The sequence below is a fragment of the Nannospalax galili genome, unplaced genomic scaffold (assembly GCF_000622305.1).
Source record: "Nannospalax galili isolate Female #2095 unplaced genomic scaffold, S.galili_v1.0 scaffold1128, whole genome shotgun sequence".
Classification (NCBI taxonomy): domain Eukaryota; kingdom Metazoa; phylum Chordata; class Mammalia; order Rodentia; family Spalacidae; genus Nannospalax; species Nannospalax galili.
In genome coordinates this window covers 1786152-1794743 of record NW_008358632.1, presented here as the reverse complement: position 1 = coordinate 1794743, position 8592 = coordinate 1786152, and the positions used below count along the sequence as shown (strand labels likewise).

Genomic DNA, 8592 nt, shown 5'->3' with positions numbered 1-8592 from the left:
GAGACAGGGTCTCCCTATAGCCCTCAAACTCATAAAGATCTGCCTGCTTCTGCCTCCTGAGTGCTGAGATTAAAGGCAAGTGCCACCAGGCCTGGCATGGGAATAGATACTCAGAGGGTGCTAAGTATCCAAAAACTGGCTGATGCTAGCCTTCATTAAATTGTCAGAAGCTATGGCTTTCTTCAGTCCAGTTTCCGGTTTTTTTCTGCACTGGAAAGGTGCAATGGCACTCTTCTGCTCCCTACAACTAGGGCCTTGGGGTTTCCTTAGTTCCAACATTTTCTCTCAAGGCTTGAGTGTCACTTCCAAACCTGTCACTCACAATGTCTAGCCACTAAGTTCTGCCACCCTCATTTTCATCATCTTTTCTTCCCTTCCCTTCCTGCTGCTCCCACCCTAATCAAGGTTCTATGCCACACAACTAGACAACTAAACTCTACTGGTCCCCAAACCACTTGGTCCTTTACCTCCTTTCCACAGAGAATGACCATAACAGTTATCCTAAACTTTAATGTGCACTGTAAATAGTAACTTTAATGGCACAGATTCACTACTAAAAATTCTCCGGTTACTTCCCATTGTAACCATTTGTTCAACAATCTCATTTATTTGGTAAATGTTCACGTACGGCCATGTTTTACAAACTAAACGATTCTGGTCTAATTGCTCGTCTCCTTTCAAAATTTTAATCTATTGCAATATTTTTGTAAAGCACAATTTAAAACATTATGGTAATGTCAAATTGCCATAAATGTTCCTAATTGCTTACTCTCAGTCTCTCAATATTTATGTTATCATGGACTGGTAATAGTGGTTCCTGGCTCAACAATGGTTAGCAGCTCACATTCCAAACACCCCTGAAGTTGAAGTTCATGTATAGAAGACAGTGGTTGTGTACAGTATGATTTTGCCACCCAGGTAAGACATTTTTTGATTGATGTGGGGTAGGGGACAGAAGAGAATCTCTCAGTAGAGTGGATAGACACCAGAGATACTGCTGAATAACTAATACACAAAGCATAGGGCAGGCTCCTACAACAAAGAATTATCTAGTCTAAAATATCCATAGTGCCAAGGCTAGGAAACCTGCCTTAGGAGAATGATGCAAACAAATAATTAAACAAATTAGGAACTATAGAGCAACTAGATTTTGGGTATATGAAAGTATAGTACAGAGGAAGCATAAAGAAACACTTCAGTCTCTCTAGAAGGCTATGTCAGGGACAAAAAAGCTTTCATCTTCTGAGTCACAGACTTCCACAACCCAGCTCCAACTTGACAACTTGACTTTTAAATCTTATTTTCTCCTTTTTTCCAACATCAGAGCTGCTAAATTGCTCTGAGTTGTGAGCTGTCTATTATTCTTCCCAGGGTATGAATAACAGCCCTTGCCCTCCTCCACTCAGCATTTAAGTTTGGTAAATTTCCTTATATTCCTAGATGGCTTACTTTGACTGTACCACTTATTGGTACTTCATCATAAGCTGGCTTTTGATATCATTTGTGAGGTTCTGTGGCTTAAGTGATTATTTAGGTTTTAGTATTTTGTCTCTAGGATGACAGTTCACGTGGCACAGAACTCTGACCCAGCCTAGTAACTGCTTGTTGCATTATGCTACAACTGGTACTAAGACCACATGAAACATGGCATTCTGTAGTAAGCACTGCAGCAGTGCTGCCAGTTCTTCACGTGTCAAGCTCATGACACTCTGAATGTATCCGATTACAGGAAGCTATTTACAGTGCACAGGACAGCTAGTGTCTGTGCCCAATAATTATCTGGCCCAATATATTAACGATGCCACAGCTGAAAGAATTATCTATGGCTGAGTCAAAGGCCGTCTCAAAGACTACCTCCAAGGTCCCCCCCTCCCCCCAAAAGGGTACAAGAAGACCCACCATAATTATTTCACACAGTGGAATTTCAGGAGAGAAGAACCATATAAGGGTTCAAGATCATAGACTCTGAGGGTCACACTGGGTTCAAATTGCCCCTACCACTTGCTATGGATCTTGGGTCAATTACTCAAATTCTCTGAGCCTCAGACCCTTGCTCCATAAAATGGGAAAAATACAGTAGGTACCTCATAAGGTTGTTGTGAGGATTAAATAATACACAAAATATAATTAAAGCTACACAAACATTAGCTATCATCACTGCTGTCACCAACAACTTAATATGAGTAAAGCAAGAGGCACTGTTTAACTGCGAGGATCACAGGAATTTGAGTCTGCTACAGACTGGCTTTTGAATTCTGAAGATAAATTTGGGCAAAGTTTCTCAAATGTCAGAAATGCTGCTTTCCAAGGCCATCCTTCTCCCACTCTTTCCTCTAATGCTGCTTCAGCTACCTAGAGGCCTTGATACAAATTCTTGCATACATGTTTGGAGGGAAGACAAATGGCCTGGACCCACTACTATTACTACTATGTGGGAAGTGCTGGAAGGAAGCAATTGATAGAAGTTTTTATCACTCAAGAAACTCTTTTTAAAAAAAAATTTTTTATGTGTTTGAGTGTATTGTCTGCATGTGCGTTAAGTGTACCAGTGTCGTGCAATACCTTCAGAGAACAGATGGTCGGATCCCCTGGAACTGGAGTTATTGTTAGCCACCATGTGAGTGCAAGGGATTTGAATCTGGCTCTTCTGCAAGAACAACCAGAGCTCTTAACCACTGAGTCATCTCTCCAGCCCCACTGTTTCTTATTTCAGTAGAGCAGAATTGGTCCCACCTACCCTCTGTCAGGGGCTTCCATCAAAGTCCTGGGAATTGAGGCCTTAGCTCTATGCTCTTCTCCATAAAAAGCTCAAGAAAGGAACAGATTTGTGCCCTGCTGCCTTCTGTACTGGGGGTCGCCCAAGAGACTGCCTATGATAATATAATTTTGTTTGCTTGCCTTCTAAATTGTGCATTAGAGATATAAAATAACAGTAAGACACAAAAAGAAGAAAAGTCTGTTTATTCCTCTAATCCCCTTTCATAAACATTTTTCTATTCAATGTGTCCTTAGAGACTTTTATATTGCACTTACTGTCTCTTACATATTTTTTATTATTTTTATTTTATGTGTGAGTGTATTGCATACACGTGTGCATGCATGTGTTATGCAATGTCCGTGTAAGTCAGAAGAGGGCATTGGATCCCCTGGAACTGGAGTTATGGATGGTTGTTAACCACTACGTAGTTGCTGGGAATCAAACCCGGGTCCTCTGCAAGAGCAGCCAGTGCTCTTAAATGCTGAGCCATCTCATCAGACCCCTCTTAGATAGTTTTTATTAACACAAATACCTCTGTACATTTGGAGCACTTTCAGATTGGCTTTGCCATATTCTGCAATGTAGATGTATTATAATGTATCTAGTCACTTGGTTACTGGTAGACATTCAGACCTTAATTTTATTGTTTGTTTTGTTTTTTGCTGATACCAAGGACTGAACCTAGGACCTCATGCATGCTGGTCAAGCACTCTAAGTTACATCCCATAGTGGTTAGACTTCAACTTTGTAATGATCCAGTTGTTGACCTGTAACTCAACTGTTACCAGGAAATGATCTACTGTACTCTATAGACTCTACTGACTATTGCTTTGCCAAAAGATTTAATTTTTAAAGTCTGTTTATAGATTTAAACAAAGCCAGATGAATTTGTATATAGTTTGACTAAGATATAGACATAACTATATTATTTCTATTCAAATATAAATGTAGCTTAAAATTAAAATTAATGGAACTAGGTGTTGTGGTGCATGCCTGTAATCCCAGCACTAACTACTAAAGAAAGACAGAAAGACAGGAAGGAAGGAAAGAGAGGAAAGGAAGAAAGGAGGGAGGGAAGAAAATAATGAAGAAATTAATCCAAGGTAAAACAAATTTCTGTTTACAAAAAGTTCCCTATAGGTGTTTTGATTTGTTTTGCTGTAGAGATTTTGGAAATCACATTATCATGAACTATTTTCTTTTAATTAAAAAAAAGAAAACCTTTGTAACTTTCCTGACCTGAAGTGAGAACTAGTAAATTATTACATTCCTCATATCCAGGTATCAACAACTACGGAATGGAAAGTCAGAAAGGAAAAGTTTTGCATCTCAACTGGTGAGCAACTGCTTTCTTTTCCTCTGCTAATAAATTATAGGCAGACTTGAACAGATGTCAGGTTGGCATTCAAAATCTAAAATATAGCTGAAAAGCAAGTTATGACTAATACAAGGAAAAAAGATGAATGTCAGAAAGCTTCATTTTTTTTCTCCCCCTTTTTCAAATTTCAGATAAGCTCTTTAGCCTTAGGGTTCCTTTTACAGAGCCCTGGAGTTCCAAGAGATGTCTTAACCCCCATTTAAATTGCAATCTCTCCTCATGTGTGGGGGTGTGAAAAACGCATTTTAAGAGTGTCGGTGTTTATGTTAATCTTAGCAAGAACTCCCTTTCTCCCAAATATGGCATGCACAAAACCTTGTGTCCTTTCTTCCACTGTTTTATTTGCACTGTTCTTAGCATGTGAAAGATGTCTGGGTGTGACTGAAAAGCTCCGGATCTTCTCTGCAGCTCTGCTTCAGAGAGGAACTACAGCTTCACTTAGAATATCAGAAAAGAGTTGCTTTCCTCTTTAATTTCAAAAGGCATCTTTAAGAAATAAAGATTGAAAACGGACTTTGAGAAGAAGGCATAGGGAAAAGGGACCAAGGAGGAGGGAACAAGTCTTTGAGAAGGGGTTTTCCTCCCCACTTGTTTGCCGGGACATCCAGAGCCCTCAGATCCTGAAAAGCAGGGTAAGGCTGAGGCCCTGGTCCCCATACCCTCTTCCTTCTAGAACTCCAGCCAAAGTGCCTTTCTATGGGAAGATGCAACCCCACTCTCAGGATTACATCAAGAGACACTGAGTAATGTTATTCCAGTGTTCATGGAAGAGGGTTTGTTCTCTGGCTCTGACATTTACAGCTTGGAGATTGCCAGGGATGCTGAAAAATGAAGTTTATTTGTTGACACTCTCGTTGCCAAACAAGAGCTGCAATGAGAAGTGACATAATTCATCATTCACTTACGCTGGGCATTCTGCTCAGAACCGCATGTGGGGATAAGTGTGGTAACTGAACAGGACAGACAGCTGACATCTGAAGTGTTCCAGGACAGCAATTAACCACTGAATTCATTCACCTAAACTTCCAGACAGTGGCTTCAGATGCTCACTTTTCTATTCTAGGACTCAGATGGTGGTGTTTTATCATAAGGTAATTTCCTGACTCAACATTGATCACTGTGGGGGTTAGAAGACAAAATACAGGTTTAGTTTTCATAAAGTCCAAGGAAGACCTATACGCTTGGGTTTGGGTGACCCAAATGCTATTTTAAAAATAGGAACTAGTAATCCCTTTACCTATTTGACATTTAGCCTTTATCCTTCTTTCTATAGAACTTTAGCTGGCTTCTTTTTCCCTTTAAGAATTTCCTTTATTTTAATGCTACAAAAATATTTTAAAGGGCCTGGACAGCTGGCTCAGTTGTTAAGAGCACTCATTGCTCTTCCAGAGGACAGGAGTAAGCCACCCACATCAGGTGGCATACAGCTGCCTGCAACTCCAGGGGATCCAAGGTCCTCTTCCGGCCTCTGGGTGTACCTGCACACATGGGACATACACCACACAGACACGTACATATGAATAAAAATAAATTTTAAAAAACATTTTTAAAAAGCAAGAAGGTATATACTATGTACTATGCACTTGAAAGTGCACTTAAAGACAGAGATGCTAGATTGGAAGCAATGACAGCTGTTTACACATGTAGTACCTCATCTGATTTCTAGTTTTAATGCATAATTGTGTGTCTCTGGTTAAGCCACTTAGTGATCTCAAATCTCACAATATTCTGTATGTTTCTAACCTATATTTTTCAGTTTTAAAAAGAAAACATGAAATTTTACAAGCAAAAAGAAAGATATAAATTATCCCAAAGTATAACTATTGGTCTCATAAACACAGTGGTAGGAAGAAAGAAAATTATTAATTTGTCACTTTGTAAAAAGGAAATCTTGATATATATTATATACATATATAGGCAAAAAAGTCCTATTTAACATCCTTATTTGCAAAGTAAACATAAACTCCAGACTTCATTGAAAAGACAAGGATTTGTTTTTAAGCCCAAAATTAAGTTGTCTGCTTAAAAGTACCCTATAACCTACATAAATTATTCTAAGTATTTTTCTCATTTGATCTGATTCAAGTGATTATACACTAACTATTGAACCTTCAAAGTATATTATTTAATCCACTTAGTTAACAAAGAGTGAGAAAAAAAATCAACTAATTTTGTTTCCAGAGTAAACACATGGTATTCAAAAAAATATGTATAATGATCTCTGTATAACAAGATAATTATGTCTCGGCCATTAAATCACAAGTGATTTAGCTTTACTTTTTTTTTCAAAGATATTCTGAGTCTTTTTTTTAGTTTTTTGAGACAGGGTCTCCCTGTAGCCCCAACTGGCCTAGAACTTGCTATGTAGACCAGGCTGGCCTAGATCTCACAAGATCCACCTGCCTCTGCCTCCCAAATTCTGGGATTAAAGGGACGCACCACTACACCTGGGTAGACACTTCATTTAAAGCAAACATCGGATTTAAAAAAACATTCGCAGGGTGTGGTGGCACATGCCTTTAATCCCAGCACTCAGGAGGCAGAGGCAGGTGGATCTCTGTGAGATCTAGGCCAGCCTGGTCTACATAGTGAGGTCCAGGCTAGCTGGGGGCTACAGGGAGACCCTGTCTCAAAAAAACAAAAAAAAAAAAAAAAAAAAAATCAGCTCAAGAGCTAAGGTAGCTTTACTGTTAGCTGTCTTTTAAATTGATAGTACATGCTTCTTGATGACAGAAAGTCATAACGAAGGGGGAAAAGACTTCTAAAGAAATAAAACTTATTTTATGTTTTAAAATAGTATAACTATGAAAGAAAAGACAAATCCTAAGAAAGGCTCTGGAGAGTAGCACTCACAATCCAAATCCACAGCCCTTAGCCAAAATGTATGTGAGCAACAAAGAGCAGCTATCGTATTAAACTCATTTAAAAACGGGTATCAGAGCAGGTTAAATTCAAGAGTAAATTCCAACCCTGCTTGATTTAATTTCAATTTGAGAGGTGGCAGAGTCACAAATTGGCTGGCAGGGGTAACTGCCCAACCTCAGACAGACTCCCATTGAGCAGGGCTGGATAATGCACAAATAGAAAGCAGTATCTGGATAACTCAGTCTGCAACAGCTCCGCAACAACAGCTCTGCAATGTCGAGACGATGTTTATAAACAAATTCGAAGACACAGAGTACTACAGAACCAGTCATTTTCCTACTGGTTGGTTGGGTCCCACAAATGTCAAAAAATAGAATCTTTAGACTCTCCAACATCTCAGTTATAAAAACCAGTAAAAATGTTTCACAAGAATAACTTGGAACTTTAGAATCATCTTAAAACTTAAAAAATTTACTTTTACTCAAAACATATTTAAATAATATTTCCATGTCTAGATCAAAACACTTTAAGGATTTATTGTGCCTCAACATACACCTTACAACAGGGCACTGAACTGCCACATTTTTCCTATTTCCAAATTAGAATTCTGGTTTTCTATGGATTTGGCCTTTGTATCTTTCAGATAAAAAGTATGCTACTGCCATTTCAAGGCGTATAAAACTCAGGTGATGAGGGTCTCTGTCATTTTGTCTTAATCCAATTCTAAACTCGACCTTTACCCAGTGAACAGGTGTGTGCTATGCCTGTAATTTATCAGAGTGAGCAACCAGGAAGACAAGCTACCGACAATAGCAGCCTAATACAATCCAAGTGCTTAGTGCCTGCACAGCAGCTCTTACCCACCATGATGAATATACTTTTATCTCCCAGTAGCAATTTAAAGAGAAAGAACGATGAAGGTAGGGGAGCAGGCATTGTACACCTTTGGCTTTGGGGATCCTGTTTTCACACTCATAGTCTGCCAGAAGCTATTATAAATTCCTTCCTCAGAGGTTCTGCTGCTCACATTCCAATCCAGCCAAGGATACGGACGTGAAAACAGTCCTGACAGTATTTCCACCAGGCAAATAAAATCACTTCTCACAGATAAATTAAATAAGCCTTCGAGAAAAACATGACAAATGAACAGGGTATGTCTTTGTATGCACTATGGAAACTCCCATATGTATCCTGAATTTGTCTTTTTGAACCAGATTTATCTAAATTAAAAACTTGCCAGGTATCCACTTACTAGACATGACAAAGTGCTAATCAGAGACTGTTGTAACAGCACAGCAAAAAGAAGCAGAAGCTAACAGCAGCACACTGCTCACAACCTAACAGACAATGCCAATTCATCAGGTAAACCCGACCCATTGTGGAGCTTTAGAATCAGGTAACAATCCTAAAAATGCCCACAGAAAACCATTCTAAACTAAATAAAATGGAGTGACCACAAATATTTCTATTACTTTCCCATAAAATTAAATGTTTTGAGACTTTTTCATAAAACCCATGTTTTATTTTTTTAAGAAGTTAAAACTAGAAATACTTTGGTGGGTTTGGAAAATAATTTTAAAGCTACTGAAAG

At 38.7% G+C, this 8592-nt stretch overlaps 1 protein-coding gene across 1 annotated transcript in view; it reads right to left on the bottom strand.

Moving 5' to 3' along the window:
• Nsf (N-ethylmaleimide sensitive factor, vesicle fusing ATPase) overlaps nucleotides 1–8592 on the bottom strand; it is a 171834-nt gene that overhangs the window by 108777 nt on the left and 54465 nt on the right. The window lies entirely within an intron of this gene.